Source organism: Pseudorasbora parva, chromosome 21, assembly GCF_024679245.1.
Source record: "Pseudorasbora parva isolate DD20220531a chromosome 21, ASM2467924v1, whole genome shotgun sequence".
NCBI lineage: Eukaryota > Metazoa > Chordata > Actinopteri > Cypriniformes > Gobionidae > Pseudorasbora > Pseudorasbora parva.
Window position 1 is genome coordinate 35,147,210 of NC_090192.1, and position 25,296 is coordinate 35,172,505.

General features: G+C 38.0%; 1 long non-coding RNA gene across 1 annotated transcript in view; it reads left to right on the forward strand.

Moving 5' to 3' along the window:
- Window positions 1-22,400, forward strand: part of LOC137056361 (uncharacterized) — an 83,964-nt gene extending 61,564 nt beyond the window's left edge. Inside the window, exons 3-4 of the long non-coding RNA XR_010900311.1 lie at window positions 21,827-21,909; window positions 22,008-22,400. This is a non-coding gene — a long non-coding RNA (uncharacterized lncRNA). The remainder of the gene's footprint in view (window positions 1-21,826; window positions 21,910-22,007) is intronic.
- Window positions 22,401-25,296: the final 2,896 nt, after the last annotated feature.

The window sequence follows — 25,296 nt, forward strand, 5'->3', positions numbered from 1 at the left end:
TAAGAGGTATCCTCATTCTTGTATGTTAAAGCATGGAATAGCTTTTAACATGTTAAGTGGTCTCTTCATTTGTTTCAAAGCTGTATACGACATATAGACAGGAAAATATTTTATCTTTTTTTTCACAGAGGGTTAAACATGCTTTTTATAACTACAAACGTTCTCTCTAGGGATATATTTTAAACGAAATTGAACAACAACCCTCAGCAGTGACCTAGTTTCTTTTCTCATTGTACTTTCCTTATGGCCAGGAATTTCACTTTCAGCAAAACGATTTTTGACATGCTCAAAAAATATAAATAAAAAAATAAATCTAATTCTTTATCCTTATGGCTCAGCACATTAGCTCATTCTGTTACTGTAAGTGGGGCAGAATTTCTCGTCACCTTCACAGCTTGAGTTGCCTATGTAAATCAAAATGAAATAAAACATTTCACTTTTTCCTCTTTTTTTTACATTTTTACTTTTAAGGGGAAACCCTGGTGTGAGAGAACTTTTTTTCAAAAGAATTTAATTGCCTATTGGCAAAATAATTACAGGACAGCAAACTGAATCCGGATTCTTTCTGCATTCCTCTTTGAATGTTTCTGTGCTCAGGTTAAATCCATGTGAGCAAGTTGCTGAAACACCTTACTAGAAAAATGTTGGGTAGAATTGGTATTAGAAATGTGACATAAGCCAGTGCTGTCATGGTTGTCTGACTCAACTGAGAATATGCAGTCGACGACGACGATTCAAATAAATTACAATTTATTTCTCATTTGGCTTCCTAAGTTTTCATTAACTAAATTCATGGTGGTTTATGTATATTTGAATCTGCTCCAGAATTTGTAATGGATTCATAGAGGAAAGCTTGAGTCTAAATTGAATTCTAAAGTGCTGGAATGTTGTTGTTGTTTAAGTATCATTCAGGGCCTGGCTCGCAGTCTCAGCTTTAATTTATCCCAAAGGTGTTCTATCAGGTTTGAGAGTCATGACTCTTCTATAGGCCAGTCATGTTCCTCCACACCAAACTCGCTCATCCATGTCTTTATTGACCTTGCTTTGTGCACTGGTCATGTCATGTTGACACAGGAAGGGGCCATCCCCAAACTGTTCCCACAAAGTTGGGAGCATGAAATGGTCTAAAATGTCTTGGTATGCTGAAGCACACCACACTTTATGCTTGGCACAATGCAGTCAGGCAAGAACCATTCACCTGGCAACAGCTAAAGCCAGACTCATCCATTGGATTGCCTAACAGAGAAGTATGATTCGTGACTTCAGTGTCCAGTGGTGGCGTGCTTCACACCACTGCATCCCATGATTTGCATTGCACTTGGTGATATAAGGCTTCGATGCAGATGCTCGGGTTGTTCTTTTTGCAGCTGTTTGCTGTTCTTGAGCTAATCTGAAGGCCACACAAAGTTTAGAGGTCCGTATCTATTGTCTCTGCAGAAAGTTGGCCACTTCTGCTCACTGTGCACCTTAGCATGCACTGACCCTGCTCTGTGATTTTACGTAGTTGCTGTTGTTCCCAGTTGCTTCCAATTTGTTATAAACCCACAGTTGACCATAGAATAAGCTTGAGTTGACTGAGCTCCTGAGAGCGAGCCTTTCTTTCACAAATGTTTGTAGAAGCGTCTGCAAGCCTCGGTGATTGAGTTATACACCTGTGGCTATGGAAGTGATTGGAACACCTATTCAATAATTTGAAGGGGTGTGCCAATACTTTTGTCAATATATATTGTGCGTGCGTGCGTGCGTGCGTGTGTGTGTGTGTGTGAGAGAGCGAGAGAAACTGTGAATACTTTAATTCAGCAAATTGATTTTTTTTTTTAAGTGACAGTAAGGACATTTATAATGCTATAAAATGTCAATTTCAAGAATTTAAAATAAATACTGTCCTTTTGAACTTTCCGATCATTTAAAAAATCATTAAGAACAACATGTTCCAACAAAAAATATTAGGCAGAATAAATTTCGGCTCAAATAAATGCATCCTTGGTAAGAATAAGTGACTTATTTCAAAAACATTAAAAGGGTTGTGACATGGATTTATTGTGTTCCTTCAGGGTCACTTATAATACTAACTAAGTGATATATATATATATATATATATATATATATATATATATATATATAAATATAAATGTAAAAATGCAGAATGTTTCCTGTGATAGGTAGGTTTAGGGGTAGGGGCAGGGTAGGGGGATAGAATATACAGTTTATACAGTATAAAAACCATTACGCCTTTGGAAAGTCCCCATAAAACATGGAAACGCAACATTTTATCAGTTTTAAGGCCCTGCTCCTGGCTTGTCAGTAAATGGCCACTGTTTTAATTGGCTATAGCGACACTGCATAGGAAACAGTATCAATCCCCACTCGCTATTGCACATGAGTAAGGGTTTTGAAAACATCATCCATATAAAACCATAGGTTACAAACAAAGCATTGGTTTTATTTGCATTTTTTCCACGACACTCGCATCCAGTGTCAGCCCTTAAACTACTGAACGCCAGTGGGCGGGGCTATGGTGCGACAATGTATAATTTTTCGTCAAAGTCTGGTTCTGGAAGCAGTCATATGGAAATATATTTGCAAGTGTCATCACAAATCCCATAATATCCAAAAAAGCTGTTTTTAAGGTATTTTCAATAAAAAAGGATACTCACACTAAAACATTCTAGAACTTATTAGAAGTCCAATAGTCCCAGTGACTCAATAAATTGCAAATGTAATATAGAAAAACTTTACCTGCGATAGATTTACCTGCTAGCCTGACAAGCCAGACCCACATCAAGATGTTTGGTCTTGAAACTCACCATTGACAGCTCAATCCGAGGGGCGGGATAAAAAGTATTTAAAACTCCCTCTGCACGCGTTAGGATAGCGCTACCACCAACCTGAGCAACGAAGGTGAAACAGAGCTTGTTGATAGATTAAACATTCGGCGTATCCGGTCGGCTAAACTCCGAACACATCTTCCCTTTTTAAGAATGACTTCCGTGCCGTTCTTTGTTCTTTTCTCAGAGAAAAGCTTAACTCCAAGTCTTCCAGAGTCGCGGTCAAAGCTGATTTGAAAGACCGCCGTTCGCCAGTTTCTGTGTTTACAAGAAGCACGCAAACGCAACTTGGCCGTCGTCATAATGGCCCCGCCCACCGACTCTATACACGATGTGATTGGCCCAGCAAGAGTTAGACGAATACAGCTCAGAAGGGTATTGAGAGTTCCTAGACGACACTTACCGGAAGATTAAATTTGCTGCCGGTAGGGTGCGTCTAGATTTCTAGGCTATATACCTGCAGTATTATTGTAAAATATTCAATCAGTAGCTCTTTGAACATGGTCCGTTTAAATCAGGAGAAACAATACGGAAACAATACTCCTGCCTGCATGAAGAAACACATAGTTAACTCACAGGTAGAATATCAGGAGGCTTTTATTCAGAACCCCTATGAAGTATACATGTAAGAAGGTGTATTTAAATGGAATGTGTAAAATGGGCTTGCATGCACACTCAAATGATTGTTTTATATTACTAGCTCTAAAGGTGTCAGGAGGACTTTTGTGTCAGTGAACTGCTGCAGGCTCATTAGTGCTCTGCAAACTGCCCTTTTCCTCAGTCGGTGGGTTGAACCTGAAACATTTCAAACCAATAATGTTTGCTTTTTAAATGGCGAGCTGCCCGTTATGCAAATATCTGCACTTTCTTTTCCACAGTGGACTTATTTCCTTCTCACTTTATTCAGGGCTCTTGTCCTGATGAGTAAAATTAGCATTTGGTACTGCTGATTGACTACTAACTCTGTTATGAACTACGTAGACCTTGTAGTCGTAAGATCGTCTGATGCATAAGGCACATACAATTACACTGTTTACTTGAATTCTCCAGGATTTCCAGTAGACGTGTGTGTCACGTCATTTAATGGTCTACATTGAAACAACTTTTGTGATGCTAGACCCCACAAGGTAGAAGAAAACCACCATGTTTATAACTGTGACAATGAGTGTTTATCACTTGTCGCCAACTACTGGTGTAATGTTGTAATCGACAATCTTTATTTAAAGCACAAAGCTACTTTCTAAAGGTGGTTTCCTCTATTTTGATCTCTGCCGTAGACATCAGGGTTTATATCCGTACCATAAACTTTTATCCAAGTACCTCTGTGATAATTTTAATATCTAAGACAGAAATAATGATACTGTGTGTTTGTGCAGACATTTCATGCATATCCATGACTACTGCTCTCTCTGGCTCATCGGCAGAACCAACACAGATCTGAATGTTCCACTGTGATTTTTGTCAAAGGTTTCATAGACACAGGAGAACCGTTGTCATTTGTCATCTTATTTAAGATCGTGTGGGTGTTTGAATCGAGATTGCAATCTTTTATCGATTAATCACGCAATTCTAATGTGAATTATGTGGCGTTCTTTAAAATACGTCCATGAGTTTTCACGTCGATTTTACATTTTCATGCCCCGCACTAAACATGTTGAACAAAACAAACTGTGTTCGGGCTGCTTTACATGTCATATAGAACTTAGTCTCGCATAGCCAGACCTTCAGAATGACTGCAGAAGGTCTGGATTTTTTTCCTTGCAGCTTTCATTGGTTACGGATCACCCAAGTATGACTGACATGTAACGCAAATCACACAATCACGATTTATTTTGTTTCGTGTCATGTTTAGGTGTGTGAGAATGTAAAGTCGATGTCCCTACTATGACAGACCGGCATGCATCTATAAATTATTCATTCAAAACCGATGGAGCCATGAACTTCACAGAATTTTGAAAATTCAGCATCTAGTTGATACTTGTAAGAGGCCATTGTCACAAAACACTGTTGTTCTTCCACGAACGAGGGAGTTTAGCATCACAGTGTTTGTTTCCAGGCTGACCGTTAAATAACGCAACACACACTTCTGGCAGACATCCTGTAGAATTCAACCAATCATGTGACGACTTCAAAACTCCTGAAGTGTTTCCAGATAAGTGTGCCATAATCAGACGTTCAGCCAACAGTCCATGCGCATAACATCTAATTTTGACCTAAAATGCTGTATTTTAAGAACACATTAGTGTATCGTTATGAAGCTTGGTATATGTCATTGGGATCATGCCCTGAAGATACGCAAAACATGAGATAAAAGTTTAGGCCAAAAGTTATAATGAAATTTCCAAAAATTCTAATGACTTTTAATTAATTTAGACTATTTTAAAGCCCCACTTGGCTACTTTTGCTCTCGGGGTCCCCCTACAGTTTGGAAAAAATAATGTCCTCAACTACTGTCGTAAGCTCTGTAATCCTAAACAGGGGATGCCATCGCGCGCGCATTTGTTGACATGACAACCCTGATAGACCTGAACTAGTGATGCGCGGGTCGTCTCATAACCCGCTGACCCCGTATGTCTATTTAATGGTCGCGGGTGCGCGGCGGGTTGTAAAAATATATACAGTGGTGTGGGGCGGGCCAAATAACTTCATAAAAGCGTCCCGCGGGTCGGTGCAGCAGTAACAGTTCCCCTGAACACTGCAAGAGGATTTCGAGTTCTTCTGGCGTCGCGTGTGAAATGTTTTCATCCCAGGTACAGTCAGTGGCATATGTTTCAGCATGTCATATGAATATAATTTCATGGGTTTTATTTTTTTCAAACACCAAATAATCACGATGCTCAGGTTTACAAGCCAGTGTCATTATAGTAGTCTATTGGTTACCGTTTTACAGAATCTATATGATACTTCAATTCAATGTTTGAGTGGTAGCTCACCATAACAAGCATGACAGCATCGGTCGGGCACACCTCCTTCAGCTCACGCCGACGAGCAAACGCTGGTCCAATGCTGATCCTCGTCCTGCCTTTAATCCCATCACTTTTTCGTTTCCTCTTATTGCTTTCCTCCAACAAAACCTGTTCTTTCTTATGTGTCTGTGCTGCTTCGGACATGACTATATTATCCGACGAACAAAGTTGGGCTCGCACGTCCACATTTAAGGAAGTGTGTGTGTTGGTGGAAGTGACGTATTTTGTAGTTCTTTTTGTTCTCGGGTTACTACCCGAAACCCGAAGTTTAAAAGTACGATTAAAAACGATACAGACCCCATCAGGCTATGGCAGACGTGTCATTCAGCCTATTGTAAGTCGATTTATCATCACAAGAATCTTAAAAAATATATTATGAAGGTTGAAAAGTTACCTAGTGCTGCTTTAATGATACAGGTCTTGGTAGATTCCTTGGGTTATACCAAGAATAATGGTAACAATTATGCCATATTTGCTTGAACTAGATGTCCGTTGTTTCTTTTTCTTTAAAAACAATACTTTTTTCCGAACTCCTAGACTGTTGATCTGATTTTCATCAAAATTGGCTTTAGACCATGCTGGCAATCATACATCAAAATCTTTTTGATAGAGTAAACTGTTCTCGCGTAATGCTTCAATGAATTTATTGGCATGATGCCAAGCTGATTCTGAGGCTGTAACCTTTTTTTTGTCATTGTCGCCTCACACTGACCACACCAAAACAATTTGATAACAGGGATTATTTTTTGGAGGGAGCTTGTAAAAATTAAAAAATTGTATGCTGGGTTTTAAGTCAACTTTTTATGTGACTGTGTTATTGCCTTCATGTGTTATCTTGTTGATCCTGTTGAGCAGCTTTCAGGTGAATGGTAATGGTAATGAATGGCATTCTCCAGGTATTATAGACCACCTTGGTTAACATAACCTTGTTTTTGCTGTAGGGTATTTATTACATTAAATTAGCAGATCCTTTCTATGGTGAAGTGAAAGGGTGGCCCGGTTCACAGCATTGCACGCGATCAGCAGGGTTTCCTTATTGATCAAAGATCAGAGTGAACAGACAGAGGATAACGGTTCTGCTTGATCTCATTCTGGACGATTAATCCCAACACTTAAACTGCCATTAGAAGGTCATTTTCTTTGATGGACTGTCTTTGTGTTTAGTGGCTTGTTTCCAAAGCTGTGATTGAACGACTTGTTCAGAGGCACAGTGATGTTGACACACCATAAAAAGTGTGCACCTGATCTTACTTTTGTTTGTTGTTTAACCTAATGTTTTTTATGATTGTCATATTTTTTTTCCCTTTTGCTTCAGATGACGTGGTTTGGAGGACTACTTTTATGGTCTTCTCAAAAGTAGACTTTTTAAGCAATGCTAGTAGATGATTGGCAGGAATAAACCAATTGCAAATGGGAAACGAGTCTCCCCATATTGTAATTTTTAATGGCATATGTGGAAACTATTGCACTGTGAAGCCCTGGTTTTAATACTTCTAGAAAGCAGAAGTTGGTGAAAATGCACCATAATTTAAAAATTAGCCTAATTCACTTATAATTATCTTCTTCCCTCCCCACTGTGCTATATCATCGCAAATGTGCTGCCTGCTTAGCCAAATTAATCTACTCCTATTTGATTAATGTTTCATTTATTTGATATACTTTCTGGAATACTGTGCAATGGTTCACATGCCTGATTGATTAAAAAGCCACACTATTTGGACAGAGCTGCATTAATATTAAAATGTTATATATTAATTATTAAAGTGATTATTATAGTATTAGAATCATATATATGTGGTAAATACGCAATGCATTCATTATGAGCATTCATCCATCCATACATGCATATCCGTACACATGAATGTTGTAGATGCCAGTGTGTTGCTACTGTATGTAGTTTATAAGATATTTTTTTACCGTTGCTGTATGGTTGCTGCTGGGCGTTCACAGTGGTTAAACAGAACAAAACTGAAAAATGGTATCACAAAGGAGACACATGACCCTCCCTGCGGGAGACTGGCCTGTAACCCCTCAGTTTAGTCCATTATTGATGTTCATCTTATCATCTGCACATATTACATGGACAGAGTGCACTGGAAGAGTAAAAGGTTTTTGCGGGTGCATGAGCATGAATTAGATCTCATTTGCCTCATTAGTTCTCCTGCATCTTCTCCATTTATTTGGGGGCGACAGTAGTACCACGAACACTTGACCAGGTATTCGAGCCTAAGGAGCTTCTGCATCTTGAGAGCGGCCATTTTTGCTTTTAAGCTCATTTATCTGAGATTGCAGGCCGTCAATATGTTTTTTTTATTATTTGATTACTCATAAAATGATGGACCCCCAACTCCCCACCACCACCACAGCACCAGTTTTCTGTATACCGAGACTGCTGTGGCCTTGCCTCTGTCACATGCTTGCTTGCTCTCTATTCGGCTGGTACTGCGGGGGCTGAACTGCTTCTAATGCATGCTCCTTATGTGTCAGGAAAGCTCACATTTGGCACAAACCCCTGGAGGAATAATTACAGACCAGAGCATGAGGACTTTTTAATTTCGCCTCACTGTGTGGAGCAGCATGGGGGAGATTTACGCAATCAGTTTGAATTTTTACTGTGAGAGAAACTGTTGGGAGTACAACATTTTGCATTTCATGAAGGAAATTTCCATGCATGCAAAATAATAGGCCTTTAAGTTTTTTTCAGGCTTTTCAGTTCTATTCAGAATTATGGCAACAGTAGATGGAGAGATAGATAGTATCAATGTTGAAAACTGTTTGCTCAATAACTTAATAAAATAAATGTTAATAAATGTTATTTAAAGGAACTGTGTGTAAGACATGTATTTCAATTAATCATAAAATGGCCCTGATATGTCACTAGACATTAAGAAATCATGTTAATTTCAAATAATTCTATCACTAGTCGATCAATGATTCGGGTTGCCAATGTCACGTGATTTCAGCAGTTCGGTTCGCATCAAACTGCCAAACTGCTGAAATCACGTGACATTGGCGACCCGAATCATTGATCGATTCACTGATTCATTAACCGTTTAATTCTTTTTGGAGGCACATGGAGGAGAAGACAATGCTGAATAAAATCGTAGTTTTTGATATTTTTGGACCAAAATGTATTTCCGATGCTTCAAGAGACTCTAATCAACCAACTGATGTCTCATATGGACTACTTTGATGTTTTTATTCGCTTTCTGGACATGGACAGTGAAGTGGGCATTGACTGCATTATGCTCTGGGACTAAAATATAAAATATCTTAAAATGTGTTTCGATGATGAACGGAGGTCCTACGGGTGTGGAACGACATTAGGGTGAGTCATTAATGACATCAATTTCATTTTTGGGTGAACTAACCCTTTAACTTTAATAGGAATTAATTTGAAAAATTAAGTTGAAACACTCTGCTCCGCAACGCTCCGTTATAAATGCCCAAGCCCAGCAGCCGTGCGAATAAACATTCTGTGAGTGAGATTACACCCCCTATGGGTGGGTTTCTAACATGCAGAACTGGTTCCTTCTGCTGGCTGTAGTCTTTAGCCTCTGGCCAAAAATTCCTCAGATGATGCAAAATGACGATATTCGCGTCATCGGAGGATTTTTCCAGAAATAAAGTGCATAATAATCTCGTCTCAGGGGGATATGAGGGGGAAAGTATGATAATACTACCGGGTTTCTACTGATACAAAGCTTAATGCTAAATCGCTGAAGTAACCCTTTGGGCCCTATTATATTGCGCGAAGCGCAAGTAACTTTGTGGGCGGGTCTCAGCGTTGTTGCTATATTCCCGGCGGGATAAATGGCTCTTGCGCCCGGCGCAAATCTAAAATGGGTTGGTCTGAAGTAGCTTCATTATTCATAGGTGTGGTTTGGGCGTAACGTAAATAAACCAATCAGAGCGGCATCCAACATTCCCTTTAAAAGCAGGTGCGCAAGTTCCAATATGGATTGCTATTATTATGGCGTATTTACCAGGCGCACACCAGGAGCGGTTCACAGCCGAGGAGATTGATGTTCTTGTAAGAGCAGCCCTTGCGAAACAAAAATATATTGCAGCATATTGGAAAATTTCATGCAATATATTCACATATATGGGAATTAATATTTATATTTTTCAATATATTGCAATATATTGAAAGCGGCAATCATTTGTATATTTTGCAATATATTACATGAATATATAATATATTTTATAATACCATCAATATATTATTCCATATATTTACAATATATTAAAATATATTTCAAGTAATATTGGTAAATATATTTTCCTTTCGTAAGGGAGTGAAAGACAGAGAAGTTGTGTTAAACAGTTTTTTTCAGTTTTTCAGTCAATTTTTTTTTTCCTGGTTCTTGACGGACAAACCAATTTGTCAGATGTCCTTATATACGTATATGTCTTGCCACTATTGGGCAAACAGGTCTGATCCTTAATTACTACAATAGCCTGAATAATTTGTAAGCTAGATTTATGCCTATTTTTTCACATCTTCGTGGCACACCACAGTGATTTCCGTCATCTCATGTGTTATTTTTTTTTTTTTAGTGTGACAATTTATGATTTGCAAAAATAACTGTTGCATCTGTGTAGATTACATGAGCAAAGTGTATGCGCGTTGTGCACGCTATACATTATGGTCAAGCATAATGAACAACGCGCAACGCGCCACTGACTTTAGACTTGTTTTTTTCTGGTCAGTGGCGCAATTGTTTAATGGAACGGCAAAATAGCACCAGGGATTGTTTGCGCTGAACCGCCCAGGGAGCGCAAGTTCATTCAATAGTTTAGCGACGTGCTTCTGTGGAGGGAAAAGCGCGCTTTGCGCGGGTGCAAAATAGGAATGACACATGCGTCGGTGTACAAAGTCAATTGCGCTGGGTGCAAGATAGGGCCCTTTAAGTATAAAGTCTACAAAAGCTGTAATAGATGCATGGAACCCCTGGATTCATTGCAGAAGTTTAATAGCTGGTGGGACTGAGCATCTGAAGCCTGAGCCCTCTGTAGACAGAGAAGATACTGTACGAGACCCGTGCAAGAGATCACCGGGTATTATATGTCACAAGTCTGATCTTTGCAGAGGCGCTCCAGACTCCTTGACAGGAGATGTGTTACACATGTAATCCTACTAGTTGTGAAAGGAATAGATAAAAATTGCACAAAATACAATCTCAAAGTGCCAATCAAAACAGCTGACCAGCAGTTGGACCAGCAAGGATTCTCAGCAGTGGCTCCCCTGCAGCTTCCCCTTTAACCCGCTGTACTTCCATCGCAATGATTTTCTAGGCTTTGTGAGGGGTTTCTGCCGATATAATGGTCAAGGTATAATAGGTCAAGGTTTTGCCCGGTAACATTATCCATTTTTGGTCAGTGCTGACAGTGAAAAGTTATGATTTCATTATATTACAGTGAATGTTTTACCAGTGCCGATTCTCAAAATTATAGAAGTTGTTTCCGCCATGGGATCAAATTTTAAAGAATAATTGAAGCTTTTTATCTCACAATTGAGAGTTTACATCTCGCAATTCTGTCTTTTTTCCCCCTCAGAATTGCAAGACAGACGGACAATTTTGATTTATATAGTCAGAATTGAGTAATATTAAGTCAGAATTGTGAGATTACTTTTTTTCTCACAATTGCACAATCTCGTTTTTTCCCAGTTTTTATTCTGTGACGGAAACAAGCTTCCATGCAAAATGGACCAATGAAATGGACTTTCCCCTCTGATTACATTTTGAGAAAAGATTGTAAAATCTTTCTTTCTTTCTTTCTTTCTTTCTTTCTTTCTTTCTTTCTTTCTTTCTTTCTTTCATTATGATTATGTGTTCTGGCCTGGACTGGTCTTGGTCTCAACTTGGTTTTGGTTTAGATGGTCCTGACTACAACACTATCAGGAGCAATATAAGTAGTTTATCGATATAAGCAGAATAAAGCCAGATTTCTGCATTTTCTGTAGGAAATGAGGGATGTGTGTCCATGCAAAATGTGATGCCATGATGATGGTTGTCAGGTTGTTACTATGCAGTTGCTAAGGTGTTTTGTGTGGTTGGGTAATCTGATTTGGGTCCATCCTGGAAATCAGTTTTTTTTTTTCCTTTGGCAATCACTGATGCTTGATGGGAAGAGATGGCTTTCGACATTCCTGTTTTCTACATGAGGAGGCCTGCATTAATCATTACTGCTGATTTTACCCAGATTGATTGGGGCAGGATTGTGCACAGATGAGTGTTTTGTATTAACGGGCCTTCACTCTTCAACACAAAGCCCAGCCCGAGTCATCAGTACTCAGCTGTCATAATTAACCAGACTGATTGTGGTTTTAATGAGAGCCAAGGCTTATGAAGACTAGCCTGCAAAATCCGATAGGTAGAGAAATCAGGGTCAAGGAAGAATTATATATATATAAGTTATGCGAAAGACATGAAGACAACTAATATTGTGTGAACTGAATGGGGATTATCAAACTATTATACGCTTTGTGAGTAATTTAAAGAGAACTTGGTTCGATAAAAGCTTATTAAGAAAAGTTGTCAAAAAAAAATCATATTAAAAGGACAGCTATAAAAAAAAATCAGTATTTGATGTTGCTGGTGTCTCTGGAGTCTCAAAACCCTCTCCATTCAGGATGGCAGTTGTGTGTAAAGTTACATTTCAGCCACCTTTAACCAAAGCTCACAAAGAGAAACGTTTCTAGTGGGTTTAGAAATACATTTTCAAACAGTTTTATTGCTGTGGTGTTTTTTTGCAGCATGGGATACTGCATTGTCCTGAATGAAAATCATTTTATTACAGAAAGCACTATCATTCTTTTTATACCACAGCAGAAAATGGTCAGTTATAAACTCCACATATCTTGCAGAAGTCATTTTGACACCCTCAGAGACCCTAAAGGGACCTTCCATCTCACTTCCCAATATTCCAGCCAAAATCATCTCCCACTAGCTCATCGCCGACTTTGCTGTTTTGTTAGAATGTAGTGGCCCCTCACAGACCATCTAGAAATCCATCTATCTTGACCAAGGGTCTCCAAACTTGGTCCGCTGTCCTGCAGAGTTTAGCTCCAAGCCCAAATAAACACACCTGAACTAGCTAATCAGTGTCTTGCTAGGCCCTAGTAAGACACTGATTAGCTGCTTTAGGTGCGTTTAATTGGGGTTATAAATAAACTCTGCGGGACAGCGGCCCTATCTGACTCTGCAGGACAGCGGGACTGAGTTTGGGGACCCCTGATCTAGGCCATCGATTGTAGTTTGGCATTTGTCACTGGGTGCGTTTACAGGCACGTTCTTAAGCCGATTATGCCTAATAAGCCGACAATGACATTGGTCATGTAAACGCTGTGACCTGTTTTCTTTTATCGGTGTAAGGTCATAAACGGCGTAAGCATAAACTGGTTGGGACAGGTAGTTTTTTGCCTCTTACCTCGATTTCGCGCTGCATGTAAACGTATTAACCTGCTTTCTGAGGCTTTTTGAAGTGCCCATGTGTGATAGGTGAGAAAAAGGCATAACTTGGAGCAGATTTAAACGCATCCAGACAGAGCAAGCTAGCGTTTTGCATGAAATAAGGACATATATCACAAACACAGACTCTTTTAAGACCAAGAAAATTGTCAATTGTAATTGTAAAGATGTGTTCTCATCTCATGCAGCAGATGTAGAAGAGTTTCAGTCAAAACGCTGCATCTGTAACGGCATGAGGGATAATATGAGCCGTAAATCTCCCGCTGACAAAGTGCACGCTTTATTTAACATCACAACTGACGTAACATTTGGAATACTCCAAATCAGATACAGACATTTTTATTTTGGACGTCACTACAAGGAATTAACCCGGTTTATTAATAAAGTCATGTAAACGCGGTTTACTTGCATTGTCAGTTTACTGGTTTGCATGTAAACGGGGAAAACTGATTATTTCAAAAAGCTGATTTTTTTGAGTTATGTAAACACAACCAGTGATCAAGTTTAAACTGCCCCTAAAAGTCCATGAAAACAGAACATAAATGTGATATCACAGTTGCTCTGTTAGCAAACTAAGAGCCTGGTTTACTAAACAGGTGGCAAATTAGCGTGAGAGAAAAAGCGCAGATGGGAGTGGAAAGTTCTGCGTGTGATCAAATGACAATGCACAAATTATAAAACAGACACAGCCGGATCATTACCATAATGACCAAATTTTTCTACCAAGAAAAAAATAAATAATAATAATTTGGCTATTAAATAATGCCACAAATACCAGTAAATAGACTGTGACAAACCTTCAATTAGTTTGCATGAAACTAGATGATATTAAATACTCAGTCTCCTCCCATACATTTGGCGTCTGAAAGGGAAACTCCTTTATGCAATAAGGTCAGCTTCAAAAATGACCCATGTCCACGGCTTTACGGAACAAATTTTGCACTGTGTCTTTAGTAAATCCTGACAGTAGGTTTTTTTTGTTTTGTTTTTTACACAAAAAGAGGGTTTGAGCTGGCACAAGCTGTTAGTAAATCTGCCCATAAATGTATTTGATCACAGACGAACTAGAGCGACATGTTCTCTCTGTCGCTGAAAACAAAAACAAAAATGTTGATTTTGTATAAAAGTGATTTTTAAACGTCCACTGTTTTTCTTGTACCATGTAAAGTTGTGATGCCTTCAACAACCCAGAAATTAAATAGATAACAGATTATATAACATTGTCTCTGGCAGCTAATATAATCATGTCTATGGTTTCAGTTTAGCTGACTAAAATTGCATGAATAGTTATTAAATTATTTCCAAGACTCATTCAAAGGCATGAGTCTTTAAAATATGTCATGAACATGATCTTATTAAAAGTATATATATACAGTATTTGAAGGCTGTGCTTTACTTATCAGTGTTTCAAAAGAACTTAATTTATTTTAAATTATTATAACTGCTTGAAACATGTCGTTCCTGTCAAGACTTCAGGAATTAATATCATATTAAAGGTGAAAACTATTCAGTATTACTCATAAGTGAAAGATTTAAGGCAAATTTAAAGAAAAGGATTATTAGATCCATGCACGCTCTTATTTGAGTTACTGTGTAAATATTTGCTTCCGACCACTATTCAAATACAGTTTTCTTTCATTTAAAGTCCATGATTTACTCACCTTAAAGTCATCCTAGTCGTGTGTATGACATTCTTCTTTCAGATGAATACAATCTGGGTACAATAAATTAAAGCTTGGCTCTTCTAAGCATTATAATGACAGTGAATTGTTGTCTCGTTTATGAAGTCCATAAAAGTGCATCTATCCATCATATAACTGCTCCATTAATAATAAAGGCCTTCTGAATGGAAGTGATGTATTTGTGTAAGAAAAATGTCCAGATTTAAAACTTTATAGACTAATATAACTAACTTCTGCCGGATTGCCATACACCTCAATTTACAATGAAAGAGTAACACCTGAACCCTTGATGTATGCGTATTGACGAACGCATAAGTGCAGAAGTGCGGATTTTAATATATAAGAGGTTGTTGCCACGCACTGTCTGCGAGAGGCTTGTGATGCTTCTATACATCGCATCAGGGGTTTCTCTTTTGCCGTAAATCGAATTGCCTATGGCTTTCAGCAGATGTTTGTTAATTTAGTATATAAAGTTTTAAATATGAATATTTTTCTTACACAAATGCATCACTTTGCTTCAGAAGGGCTTTATTAACCCCACAGAGCCATGTAGAGCAGTTATAAGGACTTTTATGGACTTCATAAACGAGACAACAATTCACTGTCATTATAAAGCTTGAATTAGCCAGGACTTTTTCTTTTTTTATATATATAACATAATCGTCTGAAAGATTGTCATATACACAAAGCATGACTTCAGGTTGAGTAAATCATGGGCTACTTTTCATTTTTGGGTGAGCTATCCCTTTAAAGGTCCCATGACATGAAATGTTCATTTTATGAATATTGTCCCGAATATTGTCCCCAAGAAGCTAGAATTGTTGATTGGTGTAAACCGAGTTCTGGCTGTCTTTCTCTGTCTTTGAAATGAGTGGCTCACTAAACCGCTCGCCTGACTCGCGTTGACTCGCCTCACTAAACCACGCCCCTCCGCCACTCATTTCAAATGCAAAGATGTCAGCCAATCACAACAGTGGGCTTTTTCACTGAAGTCTCGCATCAGACACGCCCCTTGAAACAGAGCATTTAAGCCAGAGGGCTAATATCAGTATAGAAAAAATGCCTTTTATTTCTAAATTATGACATTTTTGATGTAAAAAACATTCTAACCATATAAGCACACCTCAGGAAGCATTATCAAAAAATAAAACATAAAAAATCCATGCCTTGGGTGTCTCAGTGTAAAACTTTGAATGCAAGTACTGTTAGTAGTTTGTTTCTTATTCCAAAAGAGGCAGGTAGATCATGGATCATGGATGTATGTTTAGTTTATTTTGGTGATTATGCATGTATGGCCTGTATGGGGAAACAGGCTTTATTTAAAAGCAATCACGAAACAGTTTCCTGTTGTAATGAAAATACTGAAGACCTCATCTCTGGATCCACAGGAAATTGAGTTTTTACCTCAGAAACAATGCTTTTCAGAATAACAGCATGCAGCGATTTGGCTGTTCAAAGTAAATCTGCCCCTATGGACTCTTTGTTTGTTCCTCTAACAACTATTGCACGCTGATAAATACAGTGGATGGGCTCGGAAAGAAGGTGGCTTTTAGAACCAAACAAATTGTAGGCTGTTGTTTGTGGTTATGTCACTTTGTCCTCTGAAATAATAACGCTGTAAATTCATGTTATACTTTTGTGATCTATATTCTTGTACGGTCCTGCTGGGAGAATAGTTTTCCCTGATAGCCAATGCTTTATTTTTGATTTTGAAAATACATGAGGTATTTTGTAAATAAGCAGCAGATTTCATCATGTACCATTCGCCCTTCTCTAAAGAGTATTATAAGCCCAAGAATGAAAAAATGAATGCATATATATACTTTCTCCGCACCCACCTTTGACTGAAAAGTGTTTTGGCATTATGAATCTATCCGATCAAACGGACTGAATTATCCAACTGAAACCCATGACAGTGCACTCAGTATCTCTTTTTGTTAATAGCTTCTGGGAGCTGCAACTTATGAATACCAAGGATATTTAAATACGCCCAAGGGCTTCAACCGTAATGCGCATATATCATTAGTTGAGTGTGCAAATACCCAGGGACAGACGTGGAACAGATCTGAGTTAACCCTTGTTTAAATCCCAGAGGGGCGGCAGGAACCTTGTTGTTAATTCACCTGCTCTTGACGGAAACTTACAGCGTGCCACTGTTTGCTTGGCGCGCTCACAAGAAAGCCAGCCGCTCACTTCACCGAGCCATTTCTCTCTGGGAAATAAGGCTTATTATTGTAAACAGTGAATAATTAAAATCATATTCCAGGAGCCAAAATCTTTTTATTGTGTTGCTAACATGCCTCAGTGTAGCTAATGAGATTTTGGTAATGGGCCGTGCTATCCCACAGGTATTGTAATGGATGCTCGTATGGACACACTGAGCGCAGGCTGGAAATTGCCTATCCTTGGGCCTCTCGCCCTTAATGAGCTTTGATTTCTTCAAAGAAAAGCCTACAAAGACTTTTTGAACCTTGCTCTTTTTCTTGTGCTCATTTTTCTTCTTAAGACAGACAGCAGTGTGGGTCCATGAGCCGTTGGAAAACTGAACTGTGAATCTTTTAAGGTGACGAATCTACTGTAAAATGATAATGGGGATGAGGAATAATATAAATTATTGTGCTGAAAGGATTTTGTTGTAATGCTGTCAATGTCTGTATACTGAATATTTTCAATAACGTTTTATTGAAAAATGTTGTGTGTGTGTGTGTGTGTGTGTGTGTGTGTGTGTGTGTGTGTGTGTGTGTGTGTGTGTGTGTGTGTGTGTGTGTGTGTGTGTGTGTGTGTGTGTGTGTGTGTGTGTGTGTGTGTGTGTGTGTGTGTGTGTGTGTGTGTGTGTGTGTGTGTGTGTGTGTGTGTGTGTGTGTGTGTGTGTGATATCAAGCGTTGATATCCCCTGGTGTTAGACATTGTAATAGTTAGACATCTACAGTATAAGTGACATATTTGAACAATGAGCCTAAGTGAAGCACAATGTGCTGTCAGTCGGTCATTAGCGAGAAATATTATTATTATACAGAGTTACTTCATTATGTTAGAAGAACATGTGGCTGCAAAATTGGCACTAATTTAATTGGTGTAATAAAATGTGTTGTAAGTTTTAAGTATTACAGGGAAAACATGGCAGTAATTTTGAAAATCTAAAATCGTAAAAATTCAAGGAACTTTCTATTGTCAATATCCATCTATATTTTTCACGAACAATATTTAAAGGGACCTTATGTTTGAACATATATGTGTATCGGCAGTGTGTGAACCATCTTATTATAGTGAAACTCCACATGAATGATTATATTCCTCATTAATGATAGTGTTTGTGTTTTGTGTTTTCTACCCAGTGAGACATCACAATAGAACAGGTCCTGCCAACAGAATCCGTTTTATTATCTTAGCTCCTCCCGAGTGAGCTGCACACAGTCAGTCATGTTTATCTGGAGTGGAAACATTAGAATTTCTCAGCGACGATCTAAATGTTCTGTTGTCGGCTGTATAAGAGAACACAGAACACGCTTTCCATTCCACTGCCTTATTAGGAGCCAAGCACTGAAGGTATGCAGTTTTTCACATGCATATGATACACACTTTATGGCGTAATATGCGCACAAACCACCCACCCCATCCTACCCAAAGAGCATGTCATATACACGTCATAAAGTGCTTATCATATGCATGTGAAAAACTGCATAGCATATGCACGCCAAAACTACTTTTGGCATGTACATTCCACAAGATTGCACACTTGTACTATTGATACGCATTCACAGCAGATCGTGATGCGAGGCACCTATTGTTTTTGTTGTTTTCCATTGCTTTTCTGCGTAAACATGCCTAGCCTATGACCTTTCGCTCACGTATCACATTTTTACAGCGTTCTGTACAAGAACCAGTGCTCAAAAAACGCAGAACTAGATGCAAAGATGCAGGGTTGCCAACTTTTAAGTTCAGGTTGGAGTGAGATTTTTTGGGGGCCGGGGGGGGGGGGGGGGGGGTATTTATATGATACCTATATGATATTTATATCATATCTAAATATTTATTAGAATGCAAAGACTGCAATATATTTTTGAGCAACTAGATTACATACATGTATATTTATTAAAGAGCCATAAGGCACCTAATGGCATTACAAATAAACATTAATATTTTTTAGCCACAAAATGACTCTAATTTGCCTCTTTGAATTGGAATTCTCTATTTTAATATTAATTACTACACTAATTGTAATATAAATTTTAGAAGAAATACAAATATTAGAAGAAAAATATTTTAAGTGGTCATTTATTGAAAATAATTGTTGCACAAATAGTATTTAGTACCAAAAGATCTCCTCAAAATATTCAATAAATATAATTTAATGAGTATGAGTGTGACCTATTAGTAAGGAATACCTGAGGGCTAAATACAAGAATAACATTAATGTTAACAATGTTGAATCTCTATCACTCTCCATAATAAAACGATCCTGTAAATATGGCTGACTTAATAATCAATAAACACTAACACTATGCTGTACTGTTTACCAAAACTTGCAGCAAACATCTATATGGTGAAACTGTTGAGTATTCGCTTAAGCCATTTTAATGCATTGGCAGAGCGCTAGAAGTATTGAGCGCTCATGGGCCACGTGACCAGCGCGCACCGCAGGGAGACGAGAGCATGCAACTCCGCTTTTCAACGCCTCTGGCTTTAACATTATGCCACATTAGCGCCAAAACGCTATTTATTGTTTGAATTTCATTAAAACACATTAAAAAAAATTAAAGCTTATAGCTTTGTTTAATATCAAAAGCAGGTTTGGCAATTTGGCGTGAGATTGAGTTGGGCGGAGTGAGAGCGTGAGACAGAGCCTGAAAGCGTGAGAATCACGCCAGATGCGTGAGAGTTGGCAACCCTGAAGATGCACTGTGTGTAAATGGCCTCGAATGGGAAGAAAACGCAAAGTCTGTCTAATGTGTTCTTACAGAAAACAATGGAAAAGCAGCTCAGTGGAATGCAGAAATGCGTTCTGTGGAAACGGCCCATACTGTTTCACTGGTTTTGCTGTTTCCAAAATATTGGAGGCACGATCTGAAAAGGCAAAGCCCTCTTCTGGAAAGAGGCGGGGAGCAGCAGCTCATTTGCATTTAAAGATACACACATGAAAAAAAAAGATGTTTCTGCTTCTAACCAAAAAGAGGCAGAGCTGAAGCTTTACAGACACATTCTAGGGATACCATAAGCTTTATAGTATTATATTATCAGGGTGATAAAAGCATTTTATTAAAGTATTTTTTTACAATTGAATTTGAAGATCAAGGTAAACTGTGCTTAATTTGTCTTGACTAAATAAAGATAAAAAAATTATTAAAATAAAACATCTGTTTGAGTGTTGAGTGTTTGAGTCCCTCAATCGTCCTCAGTGTGAAAAGATGGATCTCAAAATCATACAGTCACTGAGGCCCCGTCCACACGGAGACGCGTTTAGCTGTATACGTATACATTTTGCACCGTTTCAGTGTTTCGTCCACACGGATCGGGCGTTTTGAAGCATGAATCCGATGTTTTTCTAAACCGGGTCCCAAAGCGGATAAATCTGAAAACGGTCATCTTCCGTCGTCGTGTGTACAGCGAATCCGAATATTTTCTGAAACGGTGATGTCATCACACTACGTCCAGCACGGTGAAAGAGTTAAGGGATACAACTACGGGCACTGTGCATGCGCACATCAATATCGCGTCATTTAATTAACGTATCGGCATTATTGTAAGGGTATGTTTTGGGTTGGGGTAGGTAACACATCTGTTAAGTAGCAAATGTATTTATTGTTATTTTATTGTGAGATTTTAGCCTCACCTCCGACCACTGCTATACCCCTGCTAGCCACAACTCTTCTTCTCCGTTTTTAGTGTATTTCTATGGCAGAATTACAGCGCCACACACTGGCCTGGCATGCAAACTACATTGTTTTTAGTCAGTTTCCGTAATCTCGTGTGGACACAGATATTTCTTGAAACGAGGGGGAAAAAAGATTGGATTGGGAAAGCGCTGGCTTCGTGTGGACGGGGCCTGAGATGTTTCAAATATGCAAAAGATGAAAACTGAAGAATGTGCAGGACCTGGAGGATTTTTCTGAAGAACGGTGAGCAGTTTAACTGCTCAGGACAAACAGGAGATTCATGAATAACCATCAGAAAACACACAAACAGCCGTGGATCATTCAGGTAACGACACACAGTATTAAGAATCATATATCGCATATATTGTAAAAAGGGACAATAGGGCCTCTTTAATATCAATTAATTATTTTAATATACTTCTAAAAGGGTTTTACGTCTTAAAGGGTTAGTTCACCCAAAAAGGAAAATTATTTAATTAATTACTCACCCTCATGTCGTTGGACACCCGTAATACCTTCATTCATCTTCGGAACACAAATGAAGATATTTTTGTTGAAAGCTGATGGCTGAGAAAGGCTTCAGAAAGGCCTCCATTGGCATTCAGTACATTCCCACTCACAAGACCCATAAAAGCATCGATATAAAGTACATCTCATTACAGTCGCTGTACAATAATTTTACGAAGCAACCAGAATAGTTTTTGTGCGCAAAAAAAAGCTAAATAATGACTTTATCCGCCGTGTTCCGAAGATGAACGACGCGGTCTTACGGGTGTCCAACGACATGAGAGTAAGTAATTAATGAAATAATTTTCATTTTTGGGTGAACTAACCCTTTAATGTCTGTGTTAAAAACACACTTCCCACAAAGTAATGTTGGGTATATTTAGCATTGCACAATAATAGCTGCTTTTCCAGAAATACAATAAGCCCAGAACCTAAAATGAACTTTCTGTTTAATATCATTATGGTTGATCATTTTAATGGCCTGTTTTTGCCTAGGGCTGTGAAATCACTCAATCCGCCCCTGGGTCTAACCTTTACCGTCACCAGTAAAACATCAGAGAAACATCTTCTTTTAATCGGTTAGCTTATTTGTTAACCTAATTATGCACAATTATATGGTTAGTTGCATTTAATTATTTGCATTTAGCATTGATTTTCCCTGACTCTGTTTTTTTAGTTCCAGGTTCTTTCACTAACAGTGAATGTGGAAGCCTCTTTATTTCCTGAAGGAAAACAAACAAAACCAACGGGGAAAAAGACAATATGAAGCCTTTTCAAAGCCTCATGACCAGACAAGCGTGAAGTCCCAGCGTCAGACAAAAGAGCACAAAGCAGGTAAAGAGGTGGGATGTCTTTCAGCACCTACTCAATGAGGAACAGATGCTGACCTTTATCCAAGAGTCACTGTGGGGAACAGACGCAGAAACTAAGCCAAATATGGCCCACCGTCATTTTGCTAATGAGACTTGCCAACACTCAGCACAATCGGGGCGATTCATTAGGCAAAGCCTCTTTACAGAGCAGTACAGAAGACACGCCAGTCATCTCAACAGGTACACTGATGATACTAAATACCAGCTTGCTAGTAATGGAGACGTGAGAAAAAGAAGAAAAAAAAACTTGTGAGATTACGTAATTTGCCATCAATACAGTGTTAATTATGACTGGTTATGTTGGTCTATAATTTTTTAGTTTTCTTTAATACATTTTTTTTATTGCAATAAACCAAATCTATTTGTCAATGGATGTACACTACCTTTCAAAGTTTTAAGATTGGTAAGATTTATTCATGTTTTTGACTAATTGTTAACCCTCTGGTGCTCTGCGGGTATTTTTGACTGATGTTTTTTTATATACATTTACACACATTTCTTTTTTTGTTTGTTTATTTTATAATTCTTTGGAATGGTACAAAACTTGGTAAAGGTTTTGGCACTTGCTATGTGAACACACACAAAGTAAAACGATCAAAATTCTCAAAGCTTTTGAAAATATATATTTCATATAAAAAATGTTAATAGAATTTTTTCAGAATTTTTGATAAAATTCTCTTTACGAAACATAAAGTGAAACGAAACGTAAAAATCACAAAAAAATTGCACTAATCTACCAAGTGTTTTTGAAGAGATCAAGCTTAAGTTGTCCTCTGAAGCATTTAATCTTTACGACATGAAGTTTGAAATAAAAAATAAGTGAATACAGCATAAACATAATTTAGTTTCATTAAAAAATATCAAATAAAAACATTATCACAGTACAAATAACAGTACTTTTATTGCATTGATGTGTGTGTGTGTGTGTGCGTGCGTGCGTGCGTGTGTGTGTGTGTTTTAACTGCCATGCAAAGAGCACCTCCAAGGCTGAATTTAACTGAATAAAAATACTGTAAAAACTAATAGTGTGAAATATGTTTACAGATTAACTTAACTTACAGATAACTTAACTTACAGGTAACTTTTTTTACCATTGTTTTTTTATTTATTTAATTTATCCCTGTGTCACATGCTCTGTGGCTGTCCTTGGACTTTTATTTTGAAGTGTTTCCAGTGCTTTATTTTGTAGTTATTCTTAGTTTTTTATGTTGATTGGTCTGTTGTTAAACTAGTTTGCCCCTGTGTGTTTATAGCCCTTGTGTTTCATTTGCTGTCTGTCACTTGTTGAATGTGATGGTCCTTGTTCTCATTTAGCTTTTCTTTCTTGTTCTATGTTTCCTTTCTTTTGTAGGTATAGTTGTTTCTTTATTAAACCCCTGCACGTAGATCCATGCCTCATCCTGCTTTCTCTGGACGTTACACCCTGTGATGCAAAGCTGAATTTTCAGCGTCATTACTCAACATTTCTACTTTCCCATGATCCTCCAGAAGTCATTCTAAAGATGGTTTACTGCAAGAAATATTTCTTATTGTCATCAATGTTAAAAACAGATGCTTAATATTTTCGTAGAAACTGTGAAACGTTCCTTTCAGGATTCTTCAAAAGAACAGCATGTGTTTGAAAATGAAACTTTTATATATTATAAATGCCGTTAAACTTACAGTTTTCGTCATTGATGAATAAAAGTTTCAGTTTAAAAAAATCAATGTTTCTTTCACACAAAAAATCTCAGTATATCAGAATAGATGGCACAATTGATAGCTTTTTTCTGATATTTTGTGATTTTAAGCACAGCTGTGGAATGGGAGGCATGTTTGTTTGCATTTTGATTTGTGATTTAAGAACAGCTGTGGATATGTGATAGATAGATAACATATTGTGTTGTCGCATTCTGTGTGCTGATAGCGGCCAACAAAAGCAATCAGCATTAAAAATAACAAATTCCAGCACCGTATCACGACTCATTAAAACACACTAACGCAATGCGGAATAATTTGATGTGCTTCCTCTGTAGATACAGCCCTCCTGCAAGCTTTCAAAAAAAATGTGGTGGGACCAAATCGGCCATAGCAAAAAAAAAAAAAAAAAAAAGGAAAAACGGGGTGATGAAAGCGTTTTGACATTACAGGTGCAATTTTAACAGCAGGTTTCTGTTGCGCCACTGCATGGACATAAAATGTCAGCTGCCTTTTAATAAATGAAAGGGGACCTATCGTGGGAAAATAGAATTTTCTGTTCTTGTTTGAAATGAAAGATTTTGATCTACTGTGCAGACATGCGTTAATACAACAGAAAGCTCCCTCCCAAGTTTACCTTGCTTTTTTTTTTTTTTTTTTTTTTTTACTAGACTTGATCTAAAGTGTGTGAACAGCTCAATTATTACAGGTTTTTATAAGGAATCCTTAGGGATTTATCACAATTTGCACCTGCGCTTTTGTTGAAACTATGTTTGTGGGGATGTGCATTGGCGGCTTGTGCTTGGTGTATATAATCTAAACCCAAGTCCTGCAATCTCAGAGAACAGAAAGTCTTTTTGATTTTGATGGCTTCACAGAATCTCTCTCTATATAAAGAGGCTTATGATGATGGTCTGCTCTCATCATACGAGACTTGATGATCAGCCTTACTTAATGTCTATGTGTTCCATGTAATGGCCTCATCAGTCCAATGGCAATATGTTTGTCCTGGAGTAGTAGCAGTGGATCAAACCGCAGTGATTCTCAACGGATTTTGATTCATTTTATTGAACATTAAGTGACAGTAGCCTACTAACACCCCAGTACCAAAACTATTTATTACAGGGGTCTTCAAAAAGAAAGTGAAAACATTTGTCATATTAAAAAAACTGGACCCACTTTATATTAGGTGGCCTTAACTACTATGTACTAACATTTGATACAATACACTTATTGTGTACATGCATGTTTTTACATTGTACTTACATTGTAAAAACAAATACCTGCATGTAATTACGTCTGTAATTCATTTCTGTAGTTACATTTATAATTACACAGTCGGCACTTTCCTTACACCTAACTTTACCCTTAAACTGACCCACACACACCACACCTGTCCCTAACTCTACCCGTATC